General features: G+C 48.0%; 1 long non-coding RNA gene across 1 annotated transcript in view; it reads left to right on the top strand.

Annotated features, from left to right (window-relative positions):
* Positions 1-2,347: 2,347 nt before the first annotated feature.
* Positions 2,348-15,772, top strand: part of LOC148118614 (uncharacterized) — a 40,606-nt gene continuing 27,181 nt past the window's right edge. The window contains exon 1 of the long non-coding RNA XR_015735978.1: positions 2,348-2,541. This is a non-coding gene — a long non-coding RNA (uncharacterized LOC148118614). The remainder of the gene's footprint in view (positions 2,542-15,772) is intronic.

Here is a 15,772-nt window from a genome sequence, read left to right as displayed (position 1 = left end):
AACAAAACAAGAACAAAAAGAGATGAAGTCAGGAAGGTCAGGAGTTCAAAGTCATCCTCAACTACACAGCGAGTTTGAGGCCAGTCTGGCTATATAAGTCCTTGCCTCAGAGGGGGAGAAATCAGTGAGTAAACCCCTGCAATCTACACCACACAGCTGTCTTTAGTTGGAGTTGAAGTCTTTCATGCCATTTTCGTTTGACATCACGGGGTTTGAAGTACTCAGCGCAAACTGTGTGTTCAGAATGAAGGCTGCTCAGGTGTTGGGATGGCCAAGCTGCACGAGGCACTGACTTAAGGCTGCAGCCCAGTTCAGTAGTACTTTGGATTCTTCGCAGTTTGACTCTTAAATTGATCTTTGGTCCTTGTGCACTCAGAAACCTTGTCTAAAGCTGCCACATCTCACGACACACCCCAAAACACCGCTTGCGTGTGAAAGGTATGGGTTGTGATTCATAACTTAAAGGATCAGGATTTGGTAGCATATTCCACAATGAAAACTATCCTAGGACTGGAGGAGCCTGGTGAAGAAGCGAGTCCACATTGGGGTTCTCAGAGCATCGGGAATCCGCTCAGAGCACAGTCTGTTTTCCTGGAAACAACCTCAGTGCACCAACCCTGCAAACGCCAGCCTTTCCCAAGCCTGTCAGTTCTGAAGATTTTTCTAGTGTCACCAGATGTTTCTATTTTAAAGATCGAAGAAGCCCTTCCTAAAGGTCAGGTTTCGAGAACACAGAAATCCAAGCAGACGAACAACCTTTTCTGAGCTTGGAGAGTCTTCTGGTGGGAGTGAGGTGGTCCATGGATGTCTTGTTGGAACCTGATCCTCCACAAGGAGCCGGCTCCCGGATTCAGGAAGACTTTGCAGCTTGACATGGCAAGACTGCCCGGTTTGCCTCTTGATCTAACATCCCTCTAGATTTCAGGAACTTCGCCACCATCCTGGTTTACGTATTTCTAGCCACTCAATGTGGGTTCAGTGCATCTTCCCAAAGGGTTGCTTTGAGGGGAGGTCCTCCTCTCCCTCAGGTCAGTTCCCAAACTAGCGAGCTCTGGGTTTGATTGAGAAACTCGGCCTCATTGAACAAGGCCGAAGAGCAATGGAAGACGATTTCCAATGTCAACCTCATGCCTCCACTTGCTGTGTACGCATGTGCGTGTATTCTCACAAATCCGTGCAAATATACATACACACCACACATAGTATACGTGGAAGCAGAAAATGGGGGGAAAATCTCTGAGCTCTGTTTCAGCCTTGTTTATCACTTCCTGGTTTAGAGTTTTACAACATCTGGCTACTCAAACCTAAAGTTAAAGTTCCATTAAAATTGAACTAAGTCAGAATCCTAGCCCTGTGATCACACACGCCCTGTTTAGAGGGTCGGTCGCCATGCAAGTGGAAGTTGGTGTTCTGAGGGCACCACTGCCCTTGTGATTGATGGCTTTTGGTCTCTTAGTCATGAAAGCAGAACAAGATATTCCCCAACTCCAAAGAAGCAAGACCTCTGGAGTCAGACTTCTCTGGCTGAGGTTTAGCTAAAATTTCCTTCTTAGGGAGACTAAAAGGTTAAAAATAGTCAATTTTTGAATATTTAATAATATTGAATATATACAACAGCCAAGAAAGAATTCTTTCTTGGTTTAAAAAAAAATAGCAGCAAAGGCCAGTGGGGCTCCTGGTGTGTATTTTGAGAACTCTTGGCAGCTGAGAGACAGTGGCTTGCTGGCTTGGAGATACAGCTCATACCTGTAAACCCCGTGAGGCCGAAAGAACAGCTTCCCGAAGACTCAATGCTACTTCATTATTTATTGGCATTTGTATTAATATCAGGAAAGTAAAGGTCTCTAAAGATGGCATTTTCTTGTGAGATGTGTGCTTCAAAATATACTTTGTGCACCCATTTCTTCTAGAACTTAGTAGGTAAAGTGAGTAAGTGAACACAGGGGGAAATGGCCAGGAAATCAGACGCTGTATTTATCATGTTGGAGGAACTCAGAGCTTCGTGCTGCCTCACGCCAGGTCGGGTGACAGCTGAGCAACCTCTCTCTGACGGTGCTGCTTGCCAGTGCTCCCTGGCTTTGCCTTGCTGAACGGAAGCAAAGCTACGTGAGCGGTCGTTCCAAGACAGAACCGGGCAACGACGGTCAGCAGTGCAGGTGGCAGCTGAGCAAGCATTTGGCTTCTCAGTTGAAGAACTTCCTATGTGTGTTTAGTTGAGCCACACACTCATTGTGAGTCAGGCCCTCTAGCCAGGTTCCATTACAGATGGCCCAGTGGAGGCACCACAGTGGCCCTGAAGGCACAAGGAGAGTAGGAGGCTTTGCTAAGCAGCACTCTGTGTTGATGCGGGAGAATTGTCTGTATTCTGTCAGTCATATTTTAATAAAATGCTGATTGGCCAGGCAGGCAGTATAGGCGGGAAAGCCAGACAGGAAGTAGGAGTGGAGCAAAGAGACTGGGAGTATTCTGGAAGCAGAGCTCCCTCAGCACTCCTGCGCAGACCACCGAAGAGGCAACATGTAAGCTGTCACACTGAGAAAGGTACTGAGCCCATGTGGCTAACATAGATCAGAATAATGGGTTAAGATAAGTTATAAGAACTAATAAGTAGCCTGACCTAATGGGCCAATCAGTTTATAACCTTATGGAGTCCTGTGTGTAATTTCTCTTTGGGATTTGCCGGCTGTTGGGGTACCGGGCGGGACGGAAACCCCAACAAGCCGGCCCTCATGTTACACTGTGTTCTGTAGAGGAAGTTGGTCCTGGAAAGCTCTTTAGAAATATTGAACAGAGACAGAGTCATGCTATGTTATCCAAAAGAAAAGACCATCCACTTGGGACCCCAGAGGAGGCTGGGCAAGAAAGTGAGGGCAAGACCAAAGTAGTGGCTCTCTGGAGGCTCTGGCTAAAAAGGAGGCTGTTTGAAAACCTGAAATCATCGCAGAGGGAGCCTGCAGTCCTCAATGACAGCTGCTGGTGCTGCCGGGAGATGGAAGACGCTGCTGAGAGAGCCAGGATGCTAAGCAACTGTGTCACGGTCCTTAGGGGAGCAGCCAAGAACCATCCTCGAAACTCTTGCTGTGACAGATTTACTTAGCAGCTCAGCCTCCCTACCTCCAGAGGCCCTAGAGATGCAAAACACTAGTCAGATTTGCCAAAAAGCCAAGCGTGGTAGCATACTCCCGTAATCCAGCACGTTCAAGGCTGAGATAAAATGATTGCTGTGAGCGCCAGGCCAGTCTGGGCTACACAGGAAGGCTGTCTTTGGGGGGTGGGGTGGAAGAGGCGGGGCTGGGAATGCAACTCAGTTATAGAGTGCTTGCCAGCTATGCTCAAAACTCTTGGTTCCAGCCCCAGAGCCACACAATAGATCTAGGTATGGTGGTACTCTCCTGCAGAAGCAGGCAGATTGAGAAATTCAAGACCATCCTTGACTGCAAGACAGTTCTAATTCAACCTGGGCTGCCTGAGACCTTGTTTCAAAATCATAATAAAATTTTATCTTAATTTTTAAATAAATAAGAATAACTTATTATTATTCACAAAGAAAAACTCTCTTGCATGGTTGGTGGATATTTGGGAGGCAAAGTCTGAAGAGATAGAACCAGTAGTTTGCCAACACAGGGGTCAGGACAGAATCCCTCCAGAGAAGCCAGTGGGCAGTGATCACCAATGGCGGTCTGAGGTCTCCCAGCAACAGGTGCCTGAGGTCCTCCAGCAGGAAGGGCTCAAGGAGGAAGAGCTCTTGGAAGACACCGTGGAGCCAAGAGAGAGGCCTGGGCTTCTATCTGTTCTCCTGGAGCAGCTACCAGCACCACCAGGTAAGCAGCTTGGACCTTTCTGGAATGTGGTGCATTTTGTTTCTTCTGATGTGGGCTCCATGCTCCGGGAGCTTGCGTCAGGATACAGGAAATGTGGTTTCTTGCTTCCTGAGCATTGTCCAGCTGCAGCAGTGCCTGTGGCCGGAATGTGACCAGTGCCAAACTCAGCAAGTAGGCGGCCATTGTAAAGCTGGAAAAGATCTCAAGTAGAAGATAGAGACTGAGAAAGAGGCAAGGCTGGTGTCCTAGGTTGTAGCAGAAGGTGGCACCTGGTGCTCTAAGAGTTTTACCAAGTGAACTGAATGGACTTCTGAGAGATGCAGGAAGCTCATCAGCCTTGTCATGTGTCGGTACAAGAACCCATTTAGACCTTGTATGTGTTGTTATGGATGCATGATCTCTCTGAGGCCATGCTGTTGCACGACCACGCTTGTCCATTTTCTCTACAGCTCATTCCAAGTCCTTCCCATTTTACATTCCTAACTTGTAGATTACACAAGCTGTATAGTGTCTGTGAGACATTTTCTGCTTGTCACTGATGAGCAGTGGCCAGAAGGTGAGCTTGGCCAGGAAGACTCCAGTGATATGGCAGCTACCATGTGTTGACCGAGGTTTCTGTCCTGCCTGGCCCCACAGTCGTTCAGTCCCAAAGAAATACCCAGAGGTCTATATTAATTATAAACTGTTTGGCCTAGTAGCTCAGGCTTCTTATTAACTCTTCTAACATATATTAGCCCATAATTCTTGTCTGTGTTAGCCACGTGGCTTGGTGCCCTTTTTGGCAAGGCAGTCACATCTTGCTTGCTCTATGGCTGGGTGACAGCTGCCAACTGACTCTTTCCTTTTCCCAGAATTCTCCTGTTCTCGTGGCCCCACCTATACTTCCTACCTGGTTGCCCTGCCTATATGCTTCCTGCCTGGCTACTGGCCAATCAGCGTCTATTTAAAATACAAGTGACAGGGTACAGACCATTGTCCCATAGCAACCGCGGCTCATCTAGGAAGATGTGCAGTGAGGAACTTGCAGTGAGATGGAGTTCTGAGTGCAGTGCTGTGGTGTCTATTCTTACAGCCAGCCAAAGTGACTTATCTTCGAGGAGCTGCTTGAAGCTGGGAAGATGGACAAAGTGGCTGTCAACTGTATAAGGCAGAGGGTATTACTCACTTGAGTCACAGAGGCCAAATGAGCCACAAATATTTACCCCACGCTGTGTGAACGGCCTGTGCTGTTCACAGAAGACTACACAGGCAAGGCTGTAAGATTTAGCCCCTGCCTGCAGACGCTCATGCTGCCAAGCAAAACATTGCACACACAGGCCACGTGAAGTGGCAAGTGACAAGTGCTCATGTCTGTCACCACCATCTCTGCCTTGCTCTCTGATGCCCTTACCACAGCTTCAGACTCGCTCAGGCCCAGAGCTCTTGCTGATGGACAAGGCATGTGTAAATAGCCCTCTTTTCGGGCTCCCTTCCAATCTGCGCACACCATTGCATAAAGCCCTTGAGACGTCTGGCTCAGAATACACACTCAGCAAGGGAGGTCTGAATGAGCCCATGTGTGGGAGGCAGGCGGCGACTTAAGTCATGCCAGTGTCACGGGAGTGTGGGATGACAGCATCTAGGGAGGTGCATAGAATCATGGTGAGAGTGCTGTAGGCAGGCCAAAGGAAGCCTCTGGAAGGAAACTGGCTCGAGCTCCAGGCTTGGGAGGTGTCGCAGGGGAAGACACCAGTGCGAAGTGATAGCACATGAGTGTGGCTGAGCCTAGAGTTGGCGGTGGGTGAGTCAGGGCTAAAATCCAGCTCAAGCTTCATATACTGAGTCACTGGTGTTGCCAGAAGGGGGACATAGAAGCCTCTTTCCTCGCAGGCGTGTGTGTATGTGGATCAAGAGTAGGAGGGAGGGGTGTGCCTGGCTGTGGAACACACTAAGTAAAGAAAAGGCATCTCTCTTACTCCTCCCCACCCAAATCTCCTTGATTCCAAGTCCAGGTGGGGCCCATGGATACAAGCCGAAGCTGATAGAAAGCTAATGATTCCCAGCCTCAGGCCTCTCCTGCACCGATGGAGAGGCTCTGGCAAAGTGCTCAAGTATATTTTGTAAACAGAAGGTATTTTGTATTCCTTTTCTTGATGTGGATTTTAAAACAGTATCAGCTTTAGCCCCAACCCCTAATCCAGATCTGGATCTGCAGCAGGCTGTGTACAAGGGGCCAAACTATTGTCAGCCCACTGTCAACCCAATTGTCAATCCATTGTCAACCCAATTGTCAATCCATTGTCAACCCATTGTCAGCCCATTGTCAACCCAATGCATATTGTTCCTCTCCTGTGATGGTCAGTTTCAGGCTGAGTGCCTACCTGAACTCCTCCAAAAGCCCATTGGCTTACAGAGACTATCTCAATGGTCCAGTACACCAGACTCTGAGTTTCTCATCTCCTGCAGGTAACTGAAGAGGAGAGGAACACGTAGGACAGTCTGTAAAGGCAAGCGAGGTAGGACACGGAACTACAGGGCCAGCAACCCCATCCTGGGGTGGGAGGAGGGCTGTTCAAGATAGATCTCCTCCAGCCATTAGTCACTTATGGGTTAGAAACTGGGACCAGATGTCCAAAGAGAAACAAGCAGCAAATGAACACATGCTGAACTTGCAGGATGCATTGTGCTACTGCATGCTTATACCGTGTGTGCAGTGAAGTACCTGCAGGGGCTGTGCATGCTTGTATCGCATGTGCAGTGACGCACCTGCAGGGGCTGTGCACGCTCATACCATGTGTGCAGTGTCACACCTGCAGGGGCTGTGCACGCTTGTACCACGTGTGCAGTGACGCACCTGCAGGGGCTGTGCGTGCTCATACCGCGTACGCAGTGCCGTACCTGCAGGTGCTGCTGTGACCCAGCTGAGCCGTTATGGAAATGATGCCCTGGAGAGCTGACCATTAGACAGGTTTGTCCTTTTTTGGGAGATCTTTGAGGTGGCAATGCTAGCCTGCTGTGATGGATCCATCACTGCCACATCTCTTGGATGGAATCCCAGAGTGGGGGCTTGTGAGGGAGCAGACACCCTTGGGAGAGGCATTATAAATAAACGGCTGGAAGGAGACTCTGCCAGACTTCAGAGCTGCCCTTGCGGCTGGGTATTGATCGCTGCTGCTACCAATTATTCTTCTGCCTAGTAAATGTGCTTGCTTTTCTTCTGTCAATCTTTGTCCTCACCTAACCACACAGAACCCTGCTGCCCTTGGCAAAACCCATCACCCAGGGCTTTCCGGCAGCCAGCCATTCCCAGAGACCAACACTGCAGGGCTTAGTGCATGCACACCCACCTCCATCTCGGGTCTGACAATTGTCCTGAGCATGGCAACTGCAGCTCCTGGCTGGCTCTTCAACACTGTTCAAACCTTGACTGGCATACCCCATTCCTATTTCTGAATCTATGATTCTCAAAGGCTGGAAAAAGTCAACTTGGTTCACACATTTACAGCCTTCCAGAGTCTTCTCCAGGTTCCCCAGAGTCTTCCCTTGCCAACTGGGGGAAGAACACAGGTACAAGCAACCAACATGTTTCTTGTTATAACTTCAGAATTTGTTCTCTCTTTTTTATGGAATTCCCAGGCTGGCTTGGTTGACTAATGTCCCCAGGCCAAAGTCACTGTGTATCTGGGAACACAGAACACTTTATGAGACTGGAGGCTTCTTTGTATTGAGGGAAAGAAATTATGTGGAGACTGTGGTAGGCAAGGCACTGGTTTTCCTGACTTGTGCCCAATATGGAAACTCTGGCTAAAATGAGATTTCCAAGGCATCTCTCACTCTCTCATATATGGTCACTGCATGTTTGTCTGGTGGACACCACGACAGAGCTCAGGTTCTTGTTGCAGGAAGGGTTATTGCCATCACCAGGTGTCTGCAGCCGTCAGCCCCTATAGCTACCATGCTCAGGGTCACACTCATTCTGATCAAACCTCAGAAGGTCACTGAGCGATTCGGTGTGAGGTCTAAGAACTGCCCCATGGGCATGACATGGCCAGGTCTGACGGGCCTCCCTGGAGGTCCTCAACTGAGCTACGGATTCATTGATCACAATCCCCAGTCCTGCCTCCTCCCCACAAATGCTGTTGATCCATAAGCTCTTCTGGGCACAGATCACATCTGAGCCCCCCACCTAGCACCTGCTCTCGGAGGAATCTGGCCTCTGACACAGTTCTTGGTGAAACCAGGCCTTAAGAACTTCAACCAAAGATGTTGAGAGCCATGTCCCATTTCACAGTCCCGGGTCTGGTAAAGAAATGAAACTCAAATTGGACAGCAGTGCTTCTCCCCAGGGGTACCTGCTATTGGTGCTGCCATGTACTAGGCGTGGTTGACCTTCCCAGACAAAGGCAGCCCTTCAGCTGCTTGGGTCATTGCAACGCCACGCCAGCTCTACGTGCTATAGTATGGTTCGAGAGCCGGGCAAGGGGCTGGAGATTAAAACATACACAGATAGTCACAGACAGACACAGACAGAGACACAGGCTACTCTTGAAACAAGAATGCCCCCTTGAATTAAGAATGCCAACTTTATTGTGTTCCAGGGCAGCTTATATAGGGTCTCCTTGACCAGTGGTCACACCCTAACTCTCAGCTGCAAGCCCACCAGAAACCACTCCCCTGCCATCAGGAACTCCTGAGGGTCTCGTGCTCAGAGCAGCTGCAAAACAAGTTGTTTATCCCCGGCAGTCAGGGAGTCACAGGAAATTCAGGGTCTGGGGGTTCACAGTCCCTAACAGGTCGTTTTCCCTGGAATTCCTACAATGTTTCTGTCACACCTGAAGACCCTGAAGTACTTTCTCTGCTGGTTTTCTGAGAGGGCATCTCTCCTCCTATAGTAGGATGTCCCCGTGGGTCAGAACTAGGTTGAGAGCAGTCAGTCATGATGGAGAAATGGCAAAATCATCTCTATGACGGAGAGACTGCTATCTGCTCGATGGCCAGCTCTTTGCCTTCTTTCCTGACTTTGGCCATGATATGACCAGCTACCTCAAGACCATGCCACCATGCTTTTCCCACCACAATGAAGTACATTGTCAAACAGCGAGGCAGAATGAGGCTTTCCTTCCTGAGATTGCTTCTTGTCCGGGCAACAGGTAGCTAATATACTTGCTTTGATCCCTTTGGGGCACACTCCAACCATAAGACTTCGTTACCTGCTATCCTCTCTATACTGATCGATCCTTGCTTGGGTCACTGCACAAATTCTGCCCCTGTAGAGCCATGCCTGACTCCTGATAGCGCGAGCATCCTTCTTGTCTGAACAACACAGTAAGTGGCTCACTCCTCCTGTAGAGCAGAAGTCTGAGGCTTTGCTCGTTTTGTTCAATGCTGCGTTCCTTGGACTCAACAGAGTTGCCAAATAAACAGAATGAACAGTTTAATGTTATTTTTGATGCCATTTTCTTTCCCACTGGATGCATGGATTGCTTCATTTACTTAATTTCCCCCCCCCTGTTGTTTAATATTTAGGTTGCCTCTGATGTTTTCCTAATATAAAAAAAAATCTTTAATGAGTGTGGCCAATACTCACGCAGTTCACTTTAGTTCCCAGGATTTGCCTTTGAAAGCCTGATGAGAAAATTAGCTCAATGCGATCCCACGGATGTGCTGAAATCCCACGAATGTGCTGAAATCCAAAGTGGAGGCCCCAGAAGCTGCATTTCCACACCTCCAGACTTCAATGGCACCATCTCTCACCTTGTCCAGTGCACAGTTACAGCCAGGTCTAGAGGAGAAGCTTCCCCTTCTCGACCCTGAAAGTGCTCACCCTGGGAGGAGCTGTCAGACCCACTCCAGCAGGCGGAACCAATAGCTCCTCACCCCACATGACTCTTCTTGGCTCTCCTTGCCATGCTTGGCAGTGCTCTTCCGTCCTGACTACCGCTGTGGGACCATGGTAAGATGTAAGAACTAATTAATAAGAAGCCTGAGCTACTAGGCCATTCGGTTTATAATTAATGTAGGCCTCTGTGTGTTTCTTTGAAGCTAAATGACTGCAGGACTGGGTGGGACAGAAACCCCAGTCAATAAATAGTGTCCAACGTGGGGCTGACCAAATCCACTTAAAAACCTGAGAGAGTTTGGGAAATTATTCTAGATAGAAAAGAATAGAGTTAAAAATGACTTCTTAATAGCAGCACTTTCTCGAGTGGGCTCTGTTTGCTAGAGGCCAAGTGTGTCTCACTGAAGAGAGGTTTCCTGACTCAGCTTTAGCTACAAAAACTTTGTAGCCCTCTTAAGAGGCCCCGCCACAAACACTTAAATTGTGTTTATGAATTGCCGACAGCATGCTTCTTGGTGGTGTCAGGGGCCTTGAAATGCCATAGAGTTGTGGCAATAAACATGGCTCCAGCCACTACCTCTGCCATGAAGGTAGGAATGGGCTGGATCCAGTCTTCAAAGCCACAGCTTCAATCCTAGCCAGATGGCTTAGCAAGTTAAAGACTCGTGTGGTCAGAAAGAGAGAAATATACAGTAAAGAGAGATTTAGATCAACAAAACCTCTAAATGATAGAGTGTGTTTAAGAATATATGTAGGCTTGGGAGAGAAAAGAAAAAAGAATAAAGTCCTTAAAACAAAAAAGAAAGAAAGGGAATTGGGTGTGGTGGCACACACCTTTAATCCTAGCACTTGGGAGGCAGAGGCAGGTGGATCTCTGTGAGTTCAAGGACAACCTGGTCTACAGAGTGAATTCCAGTACAGCCAAAGATACACAAAGAAACCCTGTCTCAAAAAGCCAAAAAAATAAAAGTAAAAACAAAAGAACTAGAGGTTAAAATAAAGCCACATAAGAATGAAAAATACACAGAGAGTCTGGATACTGTACGTTATTGTTTTGTCTTTAAATTGTTTGATAACTGAGGAAGGAGAAAAAGCTGCTAAAAGATATTTGATTATAAATGCTGCTGGATTAATCCAACATATATATTTGAAAATGCCTTGACTTTGAAATTTAAGTCAAAAAGGTATGTTACTTTGGAGAAGAGGTTGTGGTTTTGTTTCTACAGGAAATGAGAGGCTGTGGATTCATTCTGGGCTAAGAAAAATCTGGTTTGATCAAGGAAGACCCTCTGAAGAGTCTCCAATAGGACCAGATGGACCAGATGATCCAACATTTCAGAGGACCTCTGTTGGAGTTTCCTCTGAGCTCTGCATTCAGAACAGTTGCAAGAGTGATAACTGAGATGATTAAGCCTCACAGAATTTTCCAGTCAGGACTTCACCATAATTCTAAATTTTCATTAGGTCCCTGTAAGATTATCAGCAACCTCAATCAGCAGGAAGTAGCCTGGAAAACTACACCCACATTCCCAAAAAGTAGATTATGGATGTTTTTCTTTGTTTAGAGTGTTGGTTACAATTTGTATGGATAATGGTCAGGAAGAAAGCTAAACAAGGGAGATTCTATCCAGAGTTCTTGTTTTGAAAAAAAAAAAGGGGAAAGTTCTGTGGGACAATGATCTGTACCCTGTCACTTGTATTATAGATAAATGCTGATTGGCTAGTAGCCAGGCAGGAAATATAGGCAGGGCAACCAGACAGGAAGTAGAGGCAGGACAAGGAGAGCAGGAAAGCCCTGGGAACAGGAAAAAGAGCAGTCTGCAGTTGTCACCCAGACAAAGAGAAAGCCAGACACAGAGCAAGCAAGATGTGACTATCTGGCCGAAAAAGGTACCAAACCACATGGCTAACACAGACAGGAATAATGGGTTAATATAAGATGTAAGAATTAATTAATAAGAAGCTGAGCTACTAGGCCAATCAGTTTATAATTAATGTAGACCTCTGTGTGTTTCTTGGGGGCTAAATGGCTGCAGGACCGAGCAGGACCGAAACCCCAGTCAACAGCCTACCCAGCCAGAATCTGGGGGGAGAACTGTGCGTTTATCTTTTGTGCTAAATGCAGTGCGTGGCACACCCTACATGACAAATAAGTATTTGCAGAAACATCCTCAGAATTCATTCCCAAATGAGTAGGAGAACCACTGCTTGGTGATTTCTGCAATTGGAACAGAGTGGCGTTCCCTCCTCCACCATAAGAAACCAGACAGTGGGACCAGTACTATGAAGAGGAAAAAAGCCTTCTGTGGAACCCTGTCAGATTGTTCCAGAATCCTTCATTCCTATGCTTGGATTCTCTTCCTCTCTCCTGGATCCTGTGAGGTGTCTTCTGAGCTCACTTGCCACTCTGGGGACACACTGTTGCAGGATATGAATAATTGAACAGAATGAATTAGAATGATGGATTGTGGGTCTCAGGTGCTGAGCTGTACGGAACTGCTGCTCCATGCGCTACAATGGAGTGCCGGAATATTAATGATGTATGCTTTCAGTGATTGCATCTGGAGTATATCTGGAGGAGACAGAGAACACCCAAGAGAGCTGGACCACAGTGCTTGGAGCAGCAACCTTCCTGAGTGAGTCACATCCCCCCTGGCGCCTGGCAGCCTCCTGGGCAGTAATATCACATGGTCTCATGAACATCAGCCTTGGTTGCCAGCATGCCAGGACCCTTGTGCTGAGACAGGGGTTGTAATAGTTAATATTGTCATTTTGACAGGGCAAAAACCTCTGGGCATATCTTTGAGGTAGTTTCTAGATTATGTTGATGTGGGACGATCACTCTAAATGTGTTAGGCACTCTTGTAGGGTCTGGGATCCGTGACTGAATAAAGGAGAGAGCGAGCCGAGAAGCACCAGCACCCAACTCTCTCTGCTTCCTGACTGTAGATGCCATGTGGACAGCTACCTCATACCGCTGAGACCATGGCTTCCCTTCACGAGTGTCCCCTCAAATTGTGAGACAAAATAAGGCCTTCCTCTTTGAAGGAACTTCTTGTCAGCTATTTTGCCTCAACAAGAAGAGTGACTGACCTAGGGAGGACCTAGGGTCTCAGAGAGGAATTTGTGGCTATGCAGCCCTCCTAGGGTCAAGGAAACAGACACATAAGTCGGGAGGAATGTACATTAGGTACTGCCTTGGCATGGAGCCAGAAGTACAGGTTGCTACATGGCCCTAAGTGCTACTGGAGGAACTATTTTTCAGTAGCAAAGACAGGATGGAGCCAACACCCACCAGAGACACAGCAAAGACATTGCACAATCGCATAAGGAGAGGGTAGCTGTCAGTGGGGACCCAGTCAGTCTAGAGTCCCAGAAGAGATCATACAGGCAGTTCCCAGAATGCTACTGACGAATCAGTGACAGCAATCCATATTCCTCCCATGGAAGTGCTGTTTCTTCAAAGGCTGTAGACTTAACTCTATCTCAGAGGCAAAGCACTTGGGCCGTTGAGTCTTGCTTCTCTGGGTACTGAGAGCAGGAGACGAGCCCAGCAATGTCCTGGATTTACATGCTAGCAGAAGAGAAGTAACCCCAAACCAGCAGTAGGGTGCTGAGGCAGGTACTGTCTGTGCTGGGATGTTCTCTGTTATTCTCTCTTTGCTTGTCCAAGAGGCTCCAACAAAGACAAGGATGGTTGTGTCTGTCACTAAGATGGCTTGAATCTTCTAATGAGAGCTCCATGTGTGTTTAGCTCAGTACAGTGGCCAATATCCACAAGCTGCCTATCAAATATGCAGATGCATGCAAATTGTCCTTCCCTTGAGGGACTCCTTGTTTCTAAAAGCAGACATTAAAACTCAACATTTTAACACAATACAGAAGCACTGTTAGGACTCGAGGTGCTGAGGGACACAGGGGACTTTCAGAGAGGCCTGTGTGGGACTCTCCTGCTCAGACAGACAGAACAGTGACAGTTCTGTGTGCACATGGCCTAGGACTATGACAGCCTCAGGGAGCCAGATGTCTTTGCAGGGGCTTATGCCTAGTTACAGGGAGCTGGGAGGCAGAGGCCAGGGCTCCTAGCTTCTTGATCTTCTGGTTAGCAGCCGTGCCTCCAGTCCTGATCAGAGTCTGTCCTTGTAAGCCTTGCGTACCCAACGTACCCTTCTCAGGATGGTGCACAGAGCCCACTGCCCTCACTCCCACACACCATCCATCCCTTCAGTCTTTAAATAGGGAGGGTCCACAAGGTGGAGGCCCCAAAATGAAGCAGCTGGACTGTAGGAGCTGCCTGCACACGTCCATCACCTTTTCTCCGTCCTATTATGAAATGCAAAATGCTTCGCTAGGATGTCTGGGACACCCGCGTGCACAATAACACCAGTTAATTGAATTGATTGGCCTAATTTCTTGGGTTATTTAATTTGGGTTGCAAATAAAACAGTATCTGGAACTTGCCTAGTGAAGTAAGGGATGTGGCTCCATCAGAGAGCAGGAACATTACACACATTCATGGGCTCTGACTTTGAGGTCTATCACAGTGGCCTATTGACCCTCCCTTAGCTAAAGATGCAGTAGACACAGCTCATATTATCAAGATCAGAAAATATGTGGGTTCAAGTCAAAATGTTCAGATGTAGGTTGAGCAGCAAGGCCCCATTCTGTACACATGGTGGACTGCACTGATTTTTAAAATTTTGTTTTATTTTAAAGTGTGTGTGTGTGTGTGTGTGTGTGCTCAAGTGCACAGACATGTGCACATGAGTACAGGTGCCTATAAAGGTATCAGATCTCTTGGAGCGGGAGTTTTAGGAAGCTATGAGCTGCCAAAATAGGATGTTGGGAACCCAAGGGGTACAAGAGAGCTGGTGAACTCCGATGGACACTTGAACTCACCCCCAGCACACCCTCATCAGCTCTCAAGTTCTGAGCCACACCCTGTGAGAACGAGTATTTTAGTGAACTGGAGAAAGCCAAATGACCTTTGCTGATGGAAGAAACATTACATAAAGTTTCTCCAATCTTTCAACTCACTGACTAGAGCTGGCATGGCCCGACACAGGGCATTGGTGTCACGTGCTTATTCTAGCTCCTTCCAGTCTCTAAAAGGCAGCAAAAGGGCTGGTGAAGAGAGGGCCTGTGAGAAGCCAGGCTCTATTTTCTCTGGATGTCGCACGTATGTGAAGGCGTCTCCAGAGTGTGATTCACACTAAGGATCCCGTTCCCTTCGTACGTTCTCTCTTGGCTTCTGGTTCATTTCCAAGGCATTATCTAGAGAGATAGACATTTAGGCCCCTGAAAAAGAAGTCCCTTGATCGTGTGCGGAGCCATTTCCAGCATGGCTGGAGTCAGCGTGTGCTGCTCTGGGAAAGTGGCTGAGAGCGTTGTGCAAGCTGGCTGGGTTTTCTTGAGTTGGAAGGAAATGCACTGAGCAGGATTGCAGCCCTAAAGAGTGCTCGGTGCCAACAGAAACAGTCTCCAGCACTGCTGTCACAGGACCATCTGCACACACAGATGTGCTAGCAGTTCCCAGAACACATGCACAGAGTGCATATCCAACCCGTGTGCACACAGCACGGAGCCTAAACGGTAGGAAACATGGAGGCCAGGAAGGAAAAGAGAGACGGGGGATGGTGCCTAAGAAAGATGCCTCTGAGAAAACAATTTCCTAGACACAAATACCTGGATATGGAAGAACCAGATGCTACGGGTCTTTAAGAAAAAGAATCCCATACGAAGAAGCTGGAGTTACGCCCAGAGCCTTGAAGAGGTTCTTCAGAGGTCCCATGGTGAGGTTTTGACTCTGGAAGCCCAACATTATACCGAGCTGGCCAGAATTTTTTTCAACGATCTAAAACGGTAAGTTCCTCCGCGGATTTGATGTTGCCACTGCCTCTGGTCTCTGCACTTCCACGGCTCACCTCCTGCCCCAGCTCTTTGTTGATGGGACAAGGAGGCTCTGCCCTCTGCGTCATGGCAGCTCCTCGGTGAGCCTGCCCTCTGCCTCTTTCCCTCTCAACTCTCTTTTGTTCTCTGTGGTCACGGTGCTCAAAGCCACAGAGCGGAAATTTCTTCTATTACGCGACTGAAGAAAAAGAACGACTCTGTGCAAAGGGCCCTGGAGTGAAAG

The sequence above is a fragment of the Myodes glareolus genome, chromosome 22, assembly GCF_982192425.1.
Source record: "Myodes glareolus chromosome 22, mMyoGla1.1, whole genome shotgun sequence".
In the NCBI taxonomy this organism is placed as follows: domain Eukaryota; kingdom Metazoa; phylum Chordata; class Mammalia; order Rodentia; family Cricetidae; genus Myodes; species Myodes glareolus.
This window is presented reverse-complemented; position numbering and strand designations above follow the sequence as displayed.